The 22,200-nt window shown below is 32.6% G+C and overlaps 1 protein-coding gene and 1 long non-coding RNA gene across 3 annotated transcripts in view; both read right to left on the bottom strand.

Moving 5' to 3' along the window:
* Window positions 1–20,548, bottom strand: part of LOC127716556 (uncharacterized) — a 35,590-nt gene extending 15,042 nt beyond the window's left edge. Inside the window, exon 1 of one of the 2 annotated variants that reach the window (XR_007988993.1) lies at window positions 20,458–20,548. This is a non-coding gene — a long non-coding RNA (uncharacterized LOC127716556). Of the gene's footprint in view, window positions 1–4,365; window positions 4,421–20,457 lie in introns of those variants that run through there. The other variant, XR_007988994.1, reaches the window with a different exon arrangement.
* LOC127716554 (WSC domain-containing protein 2-like) overlaps window positions 1–22,200 on the bottom strand; it is a 72,707-nt gene that overhangs the window by 21,237 nt on the left and 29,270 nt on the right. The gene's annotated exons all lie outside the window — the stretch shown is intronic.

The following is a 22,200-nucleotide window of genomic DNA, read 5'->3' as shown; positions in this document are numbered from 1 at the left end:
TATTCAGGATAGAACACACTATTGTTAGTTTTGTTGAGATATTTTTGTATTTCTAGCTTGTATTTTTTATGCCGCGGTGACAAAAAAGCAGATTTAGGCGTTACGGCTTACTTTTGGGTTATCGACAGGACAAAAACACCCCACCAATAATATTCAGGAAGGATCTATGAGTTTCAATGACTGCGAAGAGTAAATATAAGCACTTCTAAACAATTTAACTTACAAATATGCATATATTATGAATTTATTTTGCATTCAGGGCTTTAAGTAAACTATGCATACTGTAAACTGTGAATATATGCTGAGTCATCATAGTTAAAGCCCAGGATTTTCTCAATCTTCATGAAATATTTATAAAACTTCATATTTGAGTTAATTTCTTTAAAATCTGTGAGATAAACCAAAATTGGTTAAATTCTGTATGTTCTCTTTTTTCACCCAATATAGGTTGCATTTCTGTAAATATTGACAATGCAATTTCCCATAGGAACTCCTTTTACGGCTAAAACTGTACCACTTTTACTATGAAGTTTTGAAAAAAATCATATCCTAGAATGGAAAGTTCATATGCACTACAATTTTTTTCAAAGGTCAAAATATAGGGCTGTGCGGCATATTTTCAACGTTTATATGCCCTGAACTTCTAAGAGTTTAAACTAACACTAAATTTCTTAACTATACCCACCTTGACTGTAGGATTACCACAGATTTCTATATAGACAATATGCATATGTATATTTACTGGTAACATTCCCAAGTTATGTCTCTATGAGATGAAACCTAGAGATCATAACTGGGAACCAGTATGTAAACAAAATTAATTATCTATGAATATTCTATATCTCCCCAAAAGAGGCGTGGTTTGAGAAACAGCTGTATTTACAAAGTGCAACCTATACAAACATTTATTCCAATAGAAAACTCTCTAAAAACACTTTTTCTCACATTAATACTTATTTATCAGAATTATAGCCTTAAAGAAATCACTGCATAAACTCTAAGTTTTCTTTTACTGTTCATTTGATACCCCCTCCCCTGTTTCAATTTTTTAAAGAATTTGAAAACAAGACTTTAATTATTGCCAGCTTACCCTATTTGCATGTTTTCTGACATGAAATGCCTAGAACCTGTTTAAAACTGTTCTGATAACATATTGAAAGCATTTCAGAACACTGTAAATGTTATGTTTAGCAGTCAATCATTCCAAAATTCAAGATTGTATAAAGTATCAAATCCTGCCTGTGTCTCCAGTCCACATTTTACTGTATGCCTATTTGTCAATGAAAGTTCACAATTTCTGCCTCAAATGGTCAGTTTAGAATTCTTGTCACAACAGTATCATCTCTAGCCATATATCTGACATAATTTAGCTAATATATGAGCTAGAAGTGTTAAAACAAAGCCATATTTGCAATAGTTGTATGTATGCAGATACCAGTCTGATGTATAAATTCACTTAAAATGTTATAGAAATGACTGCTAACATCTAATTTTTGCATAACTTCCAAGCATAGTTATTGTTTTCTATATAAAGACCTTTAAAATCATAAAATCATAGCATTTACAAGTCAAATTATTTGTTATATGACCCAGGGGATAGGCAATTTTCTCTTGTTTTTTGCCCCTGGGGCCTCAAATTTCCTAAATTGTTCTGCTGTTTCTAGCAATATGGAATATTTAGTACATATTCAGGATAGAACACACTATTGTTAGTTTTGTTGAGATATTTTTGTATTTCTAGCTTGTATTTTTTATGCCGCGGTGACAAAAAAGCAGATTTAGGCGTTACGGCTTACTTTTGGGTTATCGACAGGACAAAAACACCCCACCAATAATATTCAGGAAGGATCTATGAGTTTCAATGACTGCGAAGAGTAAATATAAGCACTTCTAAACAATTTAACTTACAAATATGCATATATTATGAATTTATTTTGCATTCAGGGCTTTAAGTAAACTATGCATACTGTAAACTGTGAATATATGCTGAGTCATCATAGTTAAAGCCCAGGATTTTCTCAATCTTCATGAAATATTTATAAAACTTCATATTTGAGTTAATTTCTTTAAAATCTGTGAGATAAACCAAAATTGGTTAAATTCTGTATGTTCTCTTTTTTCACCCAATATACAAACATTTATTCCAATAGAAAACTCTCTAAAAACACTTTTTCTCACATTAATACTTATTTATCAGAATTATAGCCTTAAAGAAATCACTGCATAAACTCTAAGTTTTCTTTTACTGTTCATTTGATACCCCCTCCCCTGTTTCAATTTTTTAAAGAATTTGAAAACAAGACTTTAATTATTGCCAGCTTACCCTATTTGCATGTTTTCTGACATGAAATGCCTAGAACCTGTTTAAAACTGTTCTGATAACATATTGAAAGCATTTCAGAACACTGTAAATGTTATGTTTAGCAGTCAATCATTCCAAAATTCAAGATTGTATAAAGTATCAAATCCTGCCTGTGTCTCCAGTCCACATTTTACTGTATGCCTATTTGTCAATGAAAGTTCACAATTTCTGCCTCAAATGGTCAGTTTAGAATTCTTGTCACAACAGTATCATCTCTAGCCATATATCTGACATAATTTAGCTAATATATGAGCTAGAAGTGTTAAAACAAAGCCATATTTGCAATAGTTGTATGTATGCAGATACCAGTCTGATGTATAAATTCACTTAAAATGTTATAGAAATGACTGCTAACATCTAATTTTTGCATAACTTCCAAGCATAGTTATTGTTTTCTATATAAAGACCTTTAAAATCATAAAATCATAGCATTTACAAGTCAAATTATTTGTTATATGACCCAGGGGATAGGCAATTTTCTCTGTTTTTTGCCCCTGGGGCCTCAAATTTCCTAAATTGTTCTGCTGTTTCTAGCAATATGGAATATTTAGTACATATTCAGGATAGAACACACTATTGTTAGTTTTGTTGAGATATTTTTGTATTTCTAGCTTGTATTTTTTATGCCGCGGTGACAAAAAAGCAGATTTAGGCGTTACGGCTTACTTTTGGGTTATCGACAGGACAAAAACACCCCACCAATAATATTCAGGAAGGATCTATGAGTTTCAATGACTGCGAAGAGTAAATATAAGCACTTCTAAACAATTTAACTTACAAATATGCATATATTATGAATTTATTTTGCATTCAGGGCTTTAAGTAAACTATGCATACTGTAAACTGTGAATATATGCTGAGTCATCATAGTTAAAGCCCAGGATTTTCTCAATCTTCATGAAATATTTATAAAACTTCATATTTGAGTTAATTTCTTTAAAATCTGTGAGATAAACCAAAATTGGTTAAATTCTGTATGTAATCTTTTTTCACCCAATATAGGTTGCATTTCTGTAAATATTGACAATGCAATTTCCCATAGGAACTCCTTTTACGGCTAAAACTGTACCACTTTTACTATGAAGTTTTGAAAAAAATCATATCCTAGAATGGAAAGTTCATATGCACTACAATTTTTTTCAAAGGTCAAAATATAGGGCTGTGCGGCATATTTTCAACGTTTATATGCCCTGAACTTCTAAGAGTTTAAACTAACACTAAATTTCTTAACTATACCCACCTTGACTGTAGGATTACCACAGATTTCTATATAGACAATATGCATATGTATATTTACTGGTAACATTCCCAAGTTATGTCTCTATGAGATGAAACCTAGAGATCATAACTGGGAACCAGTATGTAAACAAAATTAATTATCTATGAATATTCTATATCTCCCCAAAAGAGGCGTGGTTTGAGAAACAGCTGTATTTACAAAGTGCAACCTATAGGGAACATCATGTACTAAGCTAGTTTCAATTGGACTTCAACTTCATCAAAATCTACCTTGACCAAAAACTTAAACCTGAAGCTGGACAGATATCATCATTGATAGATGGAGGAATGGACGCATAGATTGAAAAGCATATAATGCCCAAAGGTGGGACATAAAACATAGGCAAATATCCTTAGGTGACAGATTATTAAATTTATCACTAATGCATATACATGTATATCAATCTAAAAAGTTTTTAATTGATATATTAGAATTCTTTAAAAATATAAAACATGTTGAATTTCTGTATGTCTGTGGTATGCAGTGGCAGATCAAGAATTTTCAAAAGGGGCCCACTGACTGCCTAAAAGGGGGGCAGCTCAAATCATTCGTCAGTGATTCCCTAAATAATTAATCAAATATTTTTTAAAAAAGGGGGGCGCCAGGCCCTCTAGCCCCACCCCTTAGTACTCCTCTGGTATGGATATAAAATAAAACTTTTAGGAGACCATACACAAAACAGAAAAGATAACAATTATTGGCATTATAAGTATGAAATACTTACAATAAACTTTTCAAATTCTCTCCCTGTATGTCATTGTGAACATCTAATACTGTGTATTCTAATCCTCAATTCTTATGGTTTCACTTTTATTTACACTAAAAGGCCTACTCCAATTATACTTTATTATGTCCATTGGATCAATGTGGTGAGTATTATATGTATAACATTTACTTGTGTTTTTATGTTTAAGCAAAATACACACAAGTAAATATGGCCTGTTTTAATCCAAAGATCTAGGAAGACATAAAATGAATTTCTCTTTTATCTCATTGGTTACTACAGATTCATATTGATGTCATGACCTGATTACTTGGACATCATAAAATGTGTAGAGGAATATAAAATGTTGAAATTCATCATGAATACGCTAGTCTCAGTCTCTTATTTTTATTACTATTTTTATTACTATTGTTTTTGTGGTGTTTTTGTGAAGAACCATGCAGTGGAGGAAAACAGTTCAAAGAAGAAAATGGCAAGTTAATTAATTTCACTTTGAAGTTTAGATACAGTAATATAATATAAAAAGATTATGTCTTTCGATTCTCTTTCAAATATTTCTTTAAAAGTTCAACAACAGTGGTTATGAAATTTACACATATCATTCCCTAATTCATGCATATAATGACTGTATACATATGAATTAAATTCTGTCTTGAAATCACTGGTTCAGGACAGTTTGAAGTGAAACACTTTTATGAATATTTTGTCACACATATATATATATATATGTGTGTACCTTAACTACTCAACTTTAACTAGATGAAAATAAATGATCTTATGTATGTTTTTTTAATAGTTCTTTAGTATCTTTACTAATTTCTATTTTTTTTTTAATTCTATATGTTAGCGGCACTAATTATATATATAAGTAAAATAATCTATTAAGCTTAAATCCTAGGCAATAAGCTAACGCCTAGGCATTAGGTTATTGACAATTTTCAGGCATTAGGCTTATTTCCTGAAATCTGCAATGATTATTCAACCTATTGCCAAACATCATTTCAGGCAATTAATGAGCTTTAGGATATTTGATTCATCTTTAAATGACTAGGACTCTTGCGAGCCTGTGTCGTTCACCTTGGTCTATATATGCAATATATTCAACAAAGGACACTCTCCAACATTGTAGACAAGAATAGAATTAATGACAAAAATCTCTGGGTTTTTTTTGTATCTTATATTGCTGATCATTGAAGTCTGTTTAGTTTCTCTCTATCTTCATGATCTTATTTAGCTTTTGCTCAAAACACAAAAGAGTAAAAAAACTCCTATAAAGAGTAACAGTCTACTAATTATATCAGCATAATTTGACTTATTAGTAGTTCGTCTTGCTTATCATTTTGGATTATTTAAGTTTCTATCTATCTATTATTATTTTTTATCATATAGAGCAAAAAAAATGGTAAATATCGTAATTAAAGGGCAATGACTCCCATAAGGAGTCGTCGGACAATTTCCGCCTTTTTGTCTTAACTGTAGATCTTGTCTTGCTGATCATTTTTGTATATATTTAAGTTTCTTTCTATCATCATCATGTGTCTATCTATTATAAGTTTTAAGATGTAAGACAAAAACGCTAAAGAAAGATTGTACAAATTGGCATTACAGAGCTACAATGTACATCTCTAATTAGGAGTCAACTGATGATTTCAACCATAAGACTTATTTGTAAAACTTGTCCTTCTGATCATTTTTGCATTTTAAAGTTTCTCTCCATCTATTATAGTTTTCAAGATAATAGGCAAAATTCGAAAAAAGTGGTAAAATTTGATTCTATTTTGCCCAGTAGTTTCGGAGAAAATTTTTGTAAAAGATTACAAAAATTTCTTAAAAAATTGACTATAAAGGGCAATAACTCCTGAGGGGGTCAATTGACCATTTTGGTCATGTTGTCTTAATTGTAGATCTTACTTTGCTGAACATTATTGCTGTTTACAATGCATCTCTATCCATAATAATATTCAAGACAATAACCAATAAAATGCTCCGCTGGGCGCAGCTTGAAACGACCTCAGACGTCAAACCCTGAACAGTTAGGGCAAGTATGGACACAACATTCAAGCTTGATACAGCTCTGAATTTGGATTGTGATTAAATATTTGACACAGCATAGGTTTCTGACACAGAATGAATGTGGTCGAAGAACTTAAAATTTTTTAATTTACCTAGTATGGTCCTATATCCAAAATCTAAATACATACAAGGTTAGATTCAGCATATCAAAGAATCCCAAGAATTCCATTTTTGTTAAAATCAGACTAAGTTTAATTTTGGATACTTTGGACCTTAATGTAGACCAATTTGAAAACGGGACCAAAAATTAAGAATCTAAATACACGGTTAGATTCAGCATATCAAAGAACCCCAATATCTCAATTTTTGATGAAATCAAACCATATCATTATTATTTGCTTTTATACATATATATAAATCAAAAATAACCAACTTATAATGGAAAATTTTAAAGAAAAAAAAAGGAAAAAAAGGAAAAACAAATCCCTCCCCAAATTTTTTGAACCCCCCTTAAGATTCATCTTCCCCAAACTCAATCCCAGCCTTCCCTTCGTGGTATGGTACCTTGCAGTACAAGTTCAGAGCGATTCATACACTTGAACACAAGTTATTGTCTGGAAACTGTAAAAATGCTTGTTTTTGGCCCCTTTTTGGCCCCAAATTCCTTAACATTTAGGGCAATTACCCCCAAACTCAAACCCAACTTTCCCTTTGTGATATGGAACCTTGTAGTACAATTTCATAAAGATCCATACACTTACACACACGTTATTGTCCTGAAACTAGAAAAATGCTTCTTTTTGGCCCCTAGTTCCTAAAATTTTGAGGCAATTACACCCAAACTCAATCCCAGCCTTCCCTTTGTGGTATGGTACCTTGCAGTACAATTTCAGAGAGATCCATACACTTGAACACAAGTTATTGTCTGGAAACTAGGAAAATGCTTATTTTTGGCCCCTTTTTGGCCCCTTATTCCTAAGCGTTTTGGGCAATTACCCCCAAATTTAATTCCAGCTCTCCCTTTGTGATATGGAACCTTGTAGTACAATTTCAGAAAGATGCATACACTTACATACAAGTTATTGTCATGAAACAAGAAAAATGCTTGTTTTTTTTGCCCTTTTTTGGGCCCCTAAATCCTAAAATTATGAGACAATTACCTCCAAAATCAATCCCAGCATTCCCTTTGTGATATGGAACCTTGTGGTACAATGTCAGAGAGATCCATACACTAACACACAAGTTACTGTTTTGAAGTTACAAAAATGATTATTTTTGCCCCTTTTTGGCCCCTTATTCCTTAACTGTTGGTACCATAACCCCCAAAATCAATCCCGACCTTCCTTTTGTGGTATTGAACCTTATGGTAAAATTTCATAGAGATCCATTCACTTAAACTAAAGTTATTGTGCGAAAACCAATGTGTCTTCGGACGACGACGATGACGCCAATATCATACCAATATATACGACCGCAATAATTTTTTGAGGTCGTATAAAAACTGCAAAATTTTCTTAAAATTACCAATTCAGGGGCAACAACCCAATAATGGGTTGTCTGATTTGTCTGAAATCTATATTCCCCAATGATGATTGTGGCCAAGTTTGGTTTACTTTGGCCCAGTAGTTTCAGAGGAGAAGATTTTTGTAAAAGTTAACAGACGAAGAAGGACCCCCCAAGTGATGATAAAAGCTCACTTGGCCAGGTGAGCTAAAAATACCTTACATTAGAGCTCTTTGATTTTAGTATCATGCCATATTATTAAAATAGTTTCTCTATTACTTTCAATTCCCTGTATATGTAGATGTCTTAAAATTAATGTATTTTATGTCTCTCCTTTGGATTGAAGGATATCAGTTTTAAATAAATTAAAAAGTACAAGTACTAAGCAAGTTGATTGTCTGACCAAATAAATAACAAGGGCAGAAAAAAGTAGCTTAAACTTTTTCCCCATGCATAGTAAATAATAAGAAAACAAATCTAAAGAATAAAAGGAAAAGGAGAAACTTTGGCACTCAGACTCATGTTATTATATAGTAAATCAGCTGATTATGTTCTTACCAGCTGCACATGGTCAATCAATTAAAAGCAATAAATTTTGTTAGTTTTAGTGACCACAAATAATTGCTCCCAATCAAGCATTAAATTTCTCTGACCCTAAAATGATGTGGAACAGTAACATTATAGGAGATCACAGCTGAAGTGTAATACCAAGTGTTTTTATGGAGGCTACAAATGTGCATGGATACACATAGATCTACATAACATTTATCCATTTTAACTAAACATGTTATTGACAGGCATTTGGTTGTCTTTTTTAACATTATCATATATATTTACTGGTATACATGTACTAAATCATTATTTACTGAACTTCACACAGGTTCAGAATATTTTTGTTTTGTTTTGACCCAAATAATGACTTCAGACAAAAATATATTTATACATGTCTATATAATAATATACATGATCATATGAATAGAATTAAATACATGTATCTCCCTTGAGTGCCCAACTGTTTTCTGGAATATTGCTTGTATTATGTTTTTGACATTATTGAATCAAAATGTCAATATACATGATATAAGCAGACACAAAATAAAGGAAAAAAAGATTGTACCCACTTAATAAAGAAATTTATATTTGTTCTTTGACTACACAAAAAGTAGGTATATAGTTATGTTTGATTGAAACAGGAAAGAAAATTACATATATATATATATATACAATATGAAGATTTGGATAAAGATTGAGGTTTTATAACATTATATTCTTTGATGTATAGCCTGTTCATTTAAGAATATAAATCGCATTAACAAAATCCATTCGCCCTGATTACATGTTTGCCCTGGGTCTGTTCGCCCTGAGTTCGTTCGCCCATATAGTCCGTTCGCCTAGGGTCCGTTCTCCCTACTTTTATTAAAACATATTGTTTTATGGGTATTAAACTTTAAAAAACTTATTCAGATATTTATATGGTATAAATTCTGGAAATTTATGAAAAAACATAGAAATATTTAAAAGTTGTTGGCTTAAGATTTGTTTTAGAGCATTAATTGTTCAAAATAATAATTCTCACTGATTGTTGTAATGGATTAATAATAAAAACAACATTTTATTTTGATAAACTAGCTATATAGTCAGCTTGGAATGAGTAAAAACAATGATGTACAAATTTTAAAACTTGAAAAAGATATAAATTTATATTGTTATCAAATTGACTAACCAGAATTAATAAAATTGTTAACAAATATCAATAAGATAAGTACAATGTATTCCAGGGAAGTGCTATTTTACAGGTTGCAGGTCGCATATAAATCCTCCCCATGACTGATAAATTTACAAATTATTTCTTACAGTACACATACTGTAGGGTAGAAGTATTTTGTCTTTTTTTTTATCATAATCTTCAAATTTAATAATCATAATTTTAATACACATACATGTATCTTTTGATGCTTATCATACCGCTCAATTGCTATTATTAGTTCTAAACATTGATTCTAGTGAAGTTAAAGTAATAAAAACTTCAAATTGACATAGGGTGAACAGGTTCTATGGAACACATTAATCTGTCTTAATCTAGTTACATAAACAATTAAATTCCTTTCAGTTGACATTCAACATCTTTGAGGCTAATATTAAGAAATTATAAGCTCTAGATAATTATATGCATTTTCTTGCATGAACATAATAAATTTAGTGCAAGAAACAAACAAAATAATATACTTCCCAATTCTGTTTTTATTTATGTAAAGACCCAAAACCTTGAGTCTGTTCTGTTGCAATTGTCCATTTACAATTTGTCTAATGATTTAAAAGTAAAAAATGTATTTATTTTTTTAAGAAGGAGGCGAACATCCTGTTTCTTAAGTATATACCTCCCCAAATTTCAAGCAGGGATAATATAAGCTCACCTGCATTCCATTTTCCATTTGCATTTATTTGATTTTACATTAACAAGTCAAGGGAATAGAGTTAAACAATATGGAGTAAAGTTTTGAGAATTATAGTTAAAGTTTTAAATGAATTCTTATTATTACAAAAACAATAAAAAAAAATTTTTTTTTAAAAATATGGCAAGAATTGTACCCATTTTCCATAAATTTAATATTTCCAAGGGACTCAACTTTTTTAAATAAAGTTGATCGTCCACCATTTTAGAACTTGTCCGAGATATTGCTGATATCAACCTATATAATAGTACAAGTTTTATAAAAATCTGACAAGAATTGTACCCGTGAGATCGCTAACGAGGCCATTTTCCATATATTTAATATTTTTAAGGGGCATAACTCTTTTCAAAAAAGTAGATTTTTCACCATTTTCGAGCCGGACGGACGGACGCCTGGTATTTCCATGTCCCCCCGCAACGCGTTACACGGTTGACAAAAAGATATTTATCATAGCGTATAAACGCAGTCTTTTAAGACAAGACTTTTAAATAGGTAGACTTTTGAGACGGACCCTTGCTATGAATGCAGTAGAACTAAAAAGCTTAAAAAATCCAGAAACCTACATCGAGTTAAAAGGCAATAAGTCTTTACCACTATATAAAAACTGTGTCAAGTCTTGATGTTTTAATATGTATGTTCTATGCATTTGTTGAAAGTTTTACCCAAATGTTTGTTAAGTTTTCTCTTTTCGAACAGAAAGTGTATGTATTAGATAAACCCTGAGGGTGTTAGACCAATTAAGTGCATTTACATCTCAAGATATTATGATTAATGTAAATTGATAGATTTCTATTTATAGGTGTAAGTTTATTTACACCAGAATGTTGTTTAATGTAATTGGATACCCTGCCTTTAACATTGATCATAAAATTGTGTAAATTAGATACACCCTCTCATGCTAATACCCTTGTGGTATATCTAATACTTAAACCCGCAACCTGCATTTTAGACAATTTCTGTATTCCAGTATTCCACTATGCAAATTAAAGGAAAATAATTTATATTTCATTTTTGGTTGCAGCAAATACAAATTTTTCGGCAAATTTTTCAACAAACTTTAACATACTCTGTTCAAATAATAAACATGATGCAACTAGACTATAATAAAAAAAAATTATCAGAATGAAATTTGGAAAAAAAAGCAGGACAGGGGTTTGAGTAATAAAAAGGCGTGATGAGACACTTTGGCCCAAAAAAAGGCAGGATGATTATTTATGGAAAAAAAAGTCAGGATAAACTAATGTAAGTCTAGTACACATTTTTGTTAAAGGGCCAGATGAAGCACGTCTCCGGGTGCGGAATTTTCTCGCTATGTTGAAAACCCATTGGTGGCCTTTGGCTGTTTTCTGCTCTTTGGTCGGGTTGTTGTCTCTTTGACACAATAATCCCCATATCCTATGGCGCGGAATCAGGGTCAAAAATACTTATTTACGTATATACATAATTCGATTTACGTATATACAAAAATAATTACGTATATACGTAAATCGAATTATGTATATACAGAAATAATTCCGTATATACAGAAATCGAATTACGTATATACAGAAATAATTCCGTATATACATATATCGAATTAAGTATATACAGAAATAATAACGTATATACAGAAATATTTATGTATACACAGAAAGATTTTGCACATATGTTATTCAAATTATGTATTTACTTATTCCAGAGTATCAGCCAATCAAATCGTGTGTAACAGACTTTGTTAATTTTTCTTTTTATATCTTTGGGGTGTTTTTTTTTGTGCAGAGATGGAGTAATATAATTAAAAAAAAACGTCATTGTTTTTAGCGTGCTTCAGCTGGCCCCTAAACAAAAATGTATACTAGTTCAGTGATAATGGACGCCATACTAAACTCCGAAATATATAAAAGAGACTAAAATTAAAAATAACACAAGACTAACAAAGGACAGAGGCTACTGACTTGGGACAGGCGCAAAAATGCGGCGGGGTTAAACATGTTTTTTGAGATCTCAACACTCCCCCTATATCTCTAGCCAATGTAGAAAAACAAACACACAACAATACGCACAGTAAAACTAAGTGTAACAGAAACTAAACAAAATCACAATGATACAATGTACATAAATTAACAAAGGACTACTAGCAGTTACTGACATGCCAGCTCCAGACCTCAATTAACCTGATTGAAAGATTATGTTTTCATCATATGAATATCAAGCACAATCCATCCCGTTAGGTGTTTAGCATCATACCATCATAAAATATATGAAAAAAAACATAACCCGTATCATGCCAACAACTGGTTTTAGAATAAAAGTGTTTATTTCCGATGCAAAGACCCTATAAGTGAATCAATATTAAAGCCAAAATATGCCATCTTTAATGACCTGACAACAGTATCGTAACTATATCCCTTCTTAATGATATAAAAAAGAAGATGTGGTATGATTGCCAATGAGACAACTCTCCACAAGAGACCAAATGACACAGAAATTAACAAATATAGGCCATCGTACGGCCTTCAACAATGAGCAAAGCCAATACCGCACAGTCAGCTATAAAAGGCCTCGAAATTACAAACGTAGAACAATTCAAACGAGAAAACTAACGGCCTAATTTATGTACAAAAAATGAACGAAAAACAAATATGTAACACATCAACAAACGACAACCACTGAATTACAGGCTCCTGACTTGGGACAGGCACATACATACAGAATATGGCGGGGTTAAACCTGTTAGCTGGATCCCAACCCTCCCTCTAACCTGGGACAGTGGTGTAACAGTACAACATAATAACGAACTATACAAATCTGTTGAAAAAGGCTTAACTCATCAGAGGGATACAAACAGAAATACTACACAGAGTGGATGTGGCCGGGTACTTGTATATCCCAACAACAAAAAGACACTAAGTACAGATCTGAGAGTACTCGCAGTTACTAACAGCTAGTTCGAAACCACTAACAACTTAAAAAATCATGCATCTAAGACTAAATTATCAATCCGTACACATCCAACGTCCAATTGATTTAGTGTAAAGACGTCATAAACAGTCAGAGAAAAACATGACCTTGTGCAATGGCAAGATATAGGTATCGACAGATTGTAGATCCATGAATGTGTATATGTATATATCAATAATATTTAGTTTGCTTTTAATTTACTGATAACAAAATCAATATTAATACCAATAAAAACAATATTCAATGATCTAATTACAGTGTTGAATTGGTAACCTTATAGAATAAGTTTATTTAAAGGATCGATAAGTTCACATGGATCGTTTCTAAATTTCTTGGCACGGTAAACAACATTTCCGTAAAAATGAGGATGTGTTATCCCGTTTGAAATAAGTTTTCTACAGGTACAACCAAACTTCAAAACCAAATCTTTATATCTATGGAAGAATTTAGTAAAGGTTTTAAGTAATTTGTGGTAACGAAATCCCTAGCTTAATAATTTACCAGTAATACATAGATTACGTTCTTTAAAATCAAAAACGTCACGACAGACACGGGCATAGCGAACGAGTTGTGAACTATAAACACCGTAAGATGGTGCCAAAGGAACATCACCATCCAAAAGGAGAAAATTAACAATAGGAAACGAAAAATCGTCCCCTTGTCGTAAATTTTAGTGTGGAGTTTCCCGTGTAAAACCGAAATATATAAATCTAGGAAAGGACAGTTATTGCCGTTTAAATTTGATTTATTTAAAGTAAGTTTCTTTGGGTAAATTTCGGCAGTATATTTCGAAAATTCTTGATTATTTAACGAAATAATATCATCAAGATAACGGTAAGTGTTGTTGAATTTATCAATTAAATGCAATTTAGACGGGTCTTCACTGAGTCTGGTCATAAACTGTGATTCATAACAGTACAAAAACAAGTCTGCTATTAAAGGGGCGCAATTAGTGCCCATTGGAATACCTACAACCTGTCGATAAACTTTGTTGCCGAAACGTACATAAATATTATCAAGGAGAAAATTAACAGCTTCAATCATCTCATCACACCTCCAGTAAGTATATCTAGCATATTTACCTTTCTCATTAGAGAAGAAGGCTTTAAATGAGTTGCAGCAAATATATTTGCATTCAGATTTACCAAACGACCATTTAATTAAATAGGAAAACTTTTGTTTGATAAGATAGTGTGGAAGTGTAGTGTAAAGAGTAGAAAAGTCAAAACTGTCAACAGAATCAAAAGGACCATCAAAAACACGTAATTTATCTAAAACATCCAAAGTTTTTTTTACACGCCAAAAATAGTTAATTCCACAATTTTCATATATTTTATTACAATAGTTTATGATAAACTCTTTGGTAGTAGTTAAGGAACTTGTTAAAAGCAGTGTAAGATTAGTTATAGAACACTTACTAGAGGCCGAGATAACATGATAGGTTATTGGTTTTTTGTGTCGTTTGGGTAACCAATACATATATTCTGTATGTATGTGCCGGTCCCAAGTCAGTAGCCTGTAATTCAGTGGATGTCGTTTGTTTATGTGTTACATATTTGTTATTCGTTCATTTTTTGTACATAAATTGGGCCGTTAGTTTTCTCGTTTGAATTGTTTTACATTGTCATTTCGGGGCCTTTTATAGCTGACTATGCGGTATGGGTTTTGCTCATTGTTGAAGGCCGTACGGTGACCTATAGTTGTTAACTTCTGTGTCATTTGGTCTCTTGTGGAGAGTTGTCTCATTGACAATCATACCACATCTTCTTTTTTTATATAGTAGGGACCTTCAAATGTTCAAAAGAAGCCTCAAGCTGTGATGTGGTTATGATATGTTTGTTTACTATATGACTCTCTATGGAGCACACGGACTCAGTTGAATGTAGATGAATTTAAGATTTCATTCTTAAGAACGTCCATGTAGTATTTACGGCATACCACCACCACATTGTTGGCTGCTTTGTCGGCCGGTTCAAACACAAACCGCATTGAAAGTTCTTGAAGTTTATTTCTTATTCTGGAAATAGGCGTATTATGTACTCTTTTATTTATTTCTGAATTATTTTCAAAATGTGATATTCTATTATCTACAACATTCATACATTTATTTAAATAAGAATCAAGATATTTTTTATCAGATTTTTCCCGTTTACACCAATTTTTACAAAACGAGGAAAGAGCATCTTTGGTGACCTGACGACACTGTTTCCAATCTATTTTAGAAAGAGGACGATATTTTGGTCCTTTTTTTGAAAAGTTTTTAACCTCTCTGTCCTGGACGATATTGAGGTTCCCCGTAATAACATGGCCATAGGTAACATATCTAAACTTCGATGATACACAGTTTCAAGTTAAAGGAGTACTATTTTCTACATTGGCGTCTGATGTTACCGACGTATAATTAAAAATTAAACTTCTGCTGGGTTTTTTGTATGTGTATGAAATAATAGGTGGTTCTGTGTTATCAAAATAGGGAGGTATACACTTTTGAACGGTAGAGTCATTAAATATACTAGATAAATTGAGTTTGTTTAAAGGTTTTGTTAGCTTTTGAGGTGGATGCCGATATTTTTGCTCTTTGTAAAGAATATTACCATAAAAAATGGATGTGAAATACCCGAACGTATAAGATGTCTGCATGTTGATTTATATTTACGAATGATGTCCTTGTACCGATGATAAAATTTAGTAAATGTTTTGACTAGTTTGTGATATCGAAAACCCTGGTGTAATATTTTTTCAGTAATACATAAATTTCTCTCGCTAAAATCTAATACGTTGTTACAAACACGAGCGAATCGTACAAGTTGAGATAGATAAACACAATAAGATGGTGACAAGAGAACGTCACCATCTAAAAATGGATAATTGACAATAAAAAATGAAAAATCATCTCTTTTATCATAAATTTTGGTATTGAGCTTCCCGTTATTGATATAGATATCAAGATCCAGGAAAGGGCAGTGGTCATTGTTAGTATTAGCTTTATTCAAAGTTAGTTCAACAGGATAAATTTCTTTAGTATACATACTGAAGTCGTCATTATTGAGGGCCAATTATAGTTTATTTGCATAATTTTTTTATTGAATGTATCTCTGAAAATATAAATTGTACATATTTCACTTTTAGGATGTTCAGATGCAGTTCAACGAGTTCCAAATTGCGTTAAAAATTTCATAAAAATCCAAAATTCCCGACTATTACATATACACTTCGTCTTAATTTTGAAATAATGGTTGCCGCAGTCGTAACCCAGTCCCTTTTTTGATATGATCGTTGTCCCTAGAACGTCGGTCTGAAAACTGTTATCTTGTGGAAGCTCATGTCCAAACAAGAACACTAGCCACATCTTTTCTCGGGACCATCGTGACGAGACAATGATGAAGAAGCATTATAAGAGCTAGTAGTGCTGTCGCAAATAAAAACAACATTACGACTTTGACAAATCATAATGATTAACTAAGAATTTCTTTACATCTTCGCCAAACTTGAAAAGCCGAATATTAAAATATGAATTTGATAATAAAAAATGTCAGTTTTGTATAGAGTGCACATGTTTTTTTGAAACCAAGGTAAAATATATCGGAAAAAAGGCAAGAATCAAAGCAGGACAAAGCATCAATAACTTGCTCAGCCCCTCCTGTAAAAAAAGTTATAATTTATGGCCTAGGAAGGCCTTCACGACGGTTGCGATTTATGAGGCAGGAGATGCTAACCCTTCCGGAGTACCTGTTCTCTTCATCGGGTTTATGAGGGAGTTTGTGTTGTCCGAACATTTTTTTTGGCATTTGTGTTTTACGATTTTGTCTTGTATACCGATTGTTTGCTTTCGAATACTGGTTCTCTTATGGGTACTCAAGACTACGTTTGTCTCTTAGAAATTATGTATGCTATAACCCTTGTCTTATTAAGACGTTTGACAAAACATTTGATCGTTCAATTGGATAATAAAAGGATTTGCTCAAAACACAAGATTACAAATGTAAGCATCATGTTTAACATAATAATAATTCAATCAGCCGTTTTCCACTATCTGTTCCAATATCGTTTACAAATTCAAGAGCACAAAATCGACGTAGAAACAAGGATTTTAAATCTTTTACATACATATCCGTTTATGAAGGGACTTTACATGTCTCATTAAAATTGAGCATGACGTTTTATTATCTCACAACTTTGTAATTCAAGAAATTTTAAGTCACATAAAGATATAACAATTTGAAAAGAAAACCAAAAACATAATTTTTCTGATGGACAATTAGGACAGTGAAAAATAAGTACAATGATTGATATGGATACAATGGTTAAAATGACTTGAATAAACTCAAAACTATAGACGAAGTATAAAGAATAACTGTCACAGTAAATAGAGGGAATCTTCGCCTTTCTGTATTGTGATTAAAAGTTGAAATCAATGCAGAAAACTTAATAGCCAATCAAAATTTGGTATAAAAAATAATGGAATATTCGAAATGATGACTATATTGACCGAATTTTGTGTGACGAGCTTTATTCTTTTAATCGAGATTTCTTATCATGTGTGCTGTACTTTTTTGTCTTGTATTTTCGTTTGTCTGTCCCTCCGGTATAGAAAAACTACGTGTGTTTCAGAATGGTGTACTTGATAACTTATTCAGATATCTAATACATCAATATTGAATGAAGAAATAATAAACTATGAAATAAATATACAATCTATTTTATTATTTTGGCCAAATGATTGTACAAAAAAGGTCCAAGTGATTGTACAGTAAGCGAGCAAGCGATTGTACAGTCAATGAAATTTTCCAACATAAAAAAAAAAGGTTTATTTTCTTTTCTACTGAGACGATGGTTATCAAACTTTCAGAGTGGTTAGACTATATATCAGAAAAGAGTTAATTGTAAAAAATTTTGTAGTGACGATTATCTTTTTGCATTTTTTTAAAAATTTTATTCCCTGTTGATGGAGAATTTTAAGCGATTTACTCGGAGCTCAACCATTTAAGGGAAAACGTCTGGCTGCATGTGTCGTTTTCGGTATTCGATTGGTCTAGATGTATATGTAGAATGTTTTCGTTACCAAATCTTCAAGCAGAAACGTAATATTGTAACGTGTGCGTTAATCAAAACTTACATTCAGTAACTTGTTGTTTTTTCGATTGTCGGAAAATGAAGAGCTTCTGACAAACATATATAGTTATGTTTACGTCAAGGTCGTTAAATGAAACGAAAAAAAAAAACTCAAAAAACTTAAGATTTTGCTAATATCAAACGATATCGAATTCACATAACTATCACCTGAAATAGAAATAAACGAAACAAAGATGGCTACAAGTTCGCGCAAAGACAAAAATATCAAGCAAACATATACAAGTATACAAAGGAAATGGGATCCCTAGCCCTACCATTCCGAAAGAAAGGGGAACGAACATTACAAAATCAACCCAAAGCCCCCACCCATGGGACCCATCCTCAGTATGGTACTGGGGTGGGGCTATTTTTGTCCATAGCTTTCTTTGGACTTCATTTCTTTCCTCTCGGGACAAACGGAGTGAAGGGGAAACGTCACACTGATATATTTACAACTTTGATTCTAGTCAAGATAAGTTTGCACATCAAACTTTTTGAATACTAACAAAGAAATAGTTTTTAATAATATTTCATTGAACAGGATTATCATCGTGGTCTGTCTCCTCTGAAGCATGAAATACAGGTCAAGGTTACCTACATTTGGAAGCAAGCCGCACACCTAAGTTACATGCTTGTAGGTTAACTGGTAGCTGAGAACTAAGATTGGACGTGGACATGTACGCCGAGGGTACTCAAACAGTTCACCTTACTTCCTAAACATACTCATCTCATATTCAGTTTTTTGTTTTGTCAGTTAAAATAATTGTAGAGTACACTATAAAAACGGCGTTTAGGTAGCAGTTCTGGAAGAGGTTGGAAAAGTTTCAACAAATGCGTGTTTTCTGAACTTTCCGTTTCTATACAGCAACATATATCTCGTCATGGAGTCCATATTTCACAACTGATACTTTACACAAGGGCGTGCGTGCAGTACAAAGGATTCATAGATAGAGGAGTATCTTTATCAAATAAAATATTTAAACAGAGTTACAGAAAAAAACTTCAATATCCTCACTTAAAAATCTTATGGTCGCCATCACGATTTGGTTGAGCATTATGGAATGTCAATTTCACAAATGGTTATGGATGTGTTCCCGTTGTCGTATTCCTAGTCCGTCCTTCTTATAGTGACCATGCGGTATGGGCTTTGCTCATTGTTGAAGGCCGTACGGTGACCTAAAGTTGTTAAAATCTGTGTCATTTGGTCTCTTGTGGAGAATTGTCTCATTGGCAATCATACCACATCTTCTTTTTTATATGACTTACTATCCGCTTTTACATTACATTTGGACAATGAGCAGGAAAAGTTTAACCTTATCGAGTACCTGATTTCACTCTCGGTTTGTTTGAGAGTTTGAGAGTTCGCATTGTCCATGCTTTGGTTTTTAGTGTTTTCGGTGTTTGTGTTTCGTGTTTAATCCCACACCTTGTTATTTTGTCCTCGTCTGTTTTCCTGGAGGTGCCTTGTCCTTTGATCATGTTGTACGAGATTTTACCGCTATTTTATGCATAAGTTTTATTGTTGCTGTTTTAACCTCCCACCCCCCAAAAACGAGAGTTAGATCCGGAACTGAAAACCGGAATCCGAACCCACGTAAATGGAAGAAAATGACTTTCTCGGTTCTCATTAGTCATAGAAAAGAGAAATCATTGTTAAAGAACAATGAATTTCATTGGCAGGTTATATTAATGTCTAGTATACAAAAATATTAACGTATATACACAAAGAATTCCGTATATACGTAAATCGAATTCTGTATATACGTAAATTGATTTACGTATATACGTAAATCGAATTTCGTATATACATAATTATTTCTGTATATACGAAATTATTTACGTATATACATAATTATTTCTGTATATACAGAATTCGATTTACGTATATACGGAATTCGATTTACGTATATACGTAAATCGAATTATGTATATACAGAAATAATTATGTATCAAATGGTGGTCCCTTATCAACCTTTAAACCCTTCCCCCATCCCCCCCCCCAAAAAAAAAAAAAATCCAGTCCCTTTTTAAACGTACATTGCTCTCACACTTGTTTTAACTAAATGTTTACCATATATATTGAAATCATTTCAACAACATGCTCCTGTCGTACTGACGTGTTTTCATTCAGCAAAGCTCTGCATGACCTGCATCTTCAAGGCTGAGACTACTGACAGTACTGTTATAGTAGTCTCAGTTCAAGGTCACAAAAAGTTTGTCTTTCTTGAACTGGTTCCCTGATTTATTTGGATAACAGACGCTTTTTCTATCGACACTGCCACTCTGACTCTTTCTTGGCTCTTGTAGATCGAACTTTAACAGATTGAAGGTCAGAATGTTTGTTCCGATTCCACAGACCTGTTACCTGTTCTGTAAATTCCACCTTTTCCAGATGAACCACTTCAGTTAGGAAATCCTAAGGCTAAGGTAGGATATGGGGAAATCTGGATTTAGAATATTTTTTTGTCATCTGCTTGACTAGTCCGAGATTACTCTGACGTCCAACGGCTGTTTTGCCAGACAAGCTGGGGCCGTGGGACACGAGATTACTCTGACGTCCAACGGCTGTTTTGCCAGACAAGCTGGGGCCGTGGGACACGAGATTACTCTGACGTCCAACGGCTGTTTTGCCAGACAAGCTGGGGCCGTGGGACACGAGATTACTCTGACGTCCAACGGCTGTTTTGCCAGACAAGCTGGGGCCGATTACTCTGACGTCCAACGGCTGTTTTGCCAGACAAGCTGGGGCCGTGGTCCCACGGCCCCAGCTTGTCTGGCAAAACAGCCGTTGGACGTCAGAGTAATCTCGGACTACTGCTGGACCACAATAAAGTCAATGCTTAATAGATAGAGCAATAATTTCCCTTCTACAGTTTAATAAAACAAATTTAAAATTCAGAAATAAAGATAATTCATTGAATCAAGACTACTATAAAATATGGACCTATTCAAGTACACCTTTTAGCCAAAATTTAGGGTGTGCTTGACTGGATTGTATTTTTAAATGTTGTGTAGGACTTTTTGTAAACGATAAATGCTGGCATGGACATAATACTTGTAAGTAAGTTAAATTTTATAATGAAAATCTGTAATACTAATAGATAAAACTAATTAAAAGTCTGTGTGTTTTTTTTTTACAAAAATCTAGGCTTTACTTGCACAAAATCCCTATTTTCTATTCATCTACATCACAGGTATTTGGGGCATGGACCCTCCGTATTGGGCCCACTTAAAAAAAAATCTTTTTTTTTCTGTATTTCCAATTTTCTACAATGTTAGACATATAACCTGATAACAAGTCTCAACAATCCATTATAGTCGATTACAATACCTTTTTTTACTATCAACACAAACCCCAAGATAAAATGTAAAAATGGCTTGTCACTTTTATTCTGTATGTATATATCTGTTTAAAATTTTTTTAATACATTGTTGGCGAGCCATCTTATGTCTTATTAATATCGGGGGTGTGGAAATACTATGCCCGACTCGCCCGACTCGTACATTTGAACATCCGGACAAGTAATTTATTTTGTCTGAGTTGCTCGTAGACAAGTAAAATAATATGCATGACAAAGTTTAGTTCAAACAAAAATAAAGAATTATTTTCAAAACTTATAAAGATGTTTAATTTCATGTAAAAGAAACCAATGATCAGAGAGTAAAAAACATATATTTAAGTCAAAACATCAATGTTCATGACGATGAATATTAAATAACAGAAATAGATCGATTACCAAAATTGAAAAAAAAAAATAAGTATGCGAACCCGGGTCACGTAAACATTGCATTGTCTTTGTCCATTGACCTGGGA

Source organism: Mytilus californianus, unplaced genomic scaffold (genome assembly GCF_021869535.1).
Source record: "Mytilus californianus isolate M0D057914Y unplaced genomic scaffold, xbMytCali1.0.p SCAF_9, whole genome shotgun sequence".
Taxonomy (NCBI): domain Eukaryota; kingdom Metazoa; phylum Mollusca; class Bivalvia; order Mytilida; family Mytilidae; genus Mytilus; species Mytilus californianus.
This window is presented reverse-complemented; position numbering and strand designations above follow the sequence as displayed.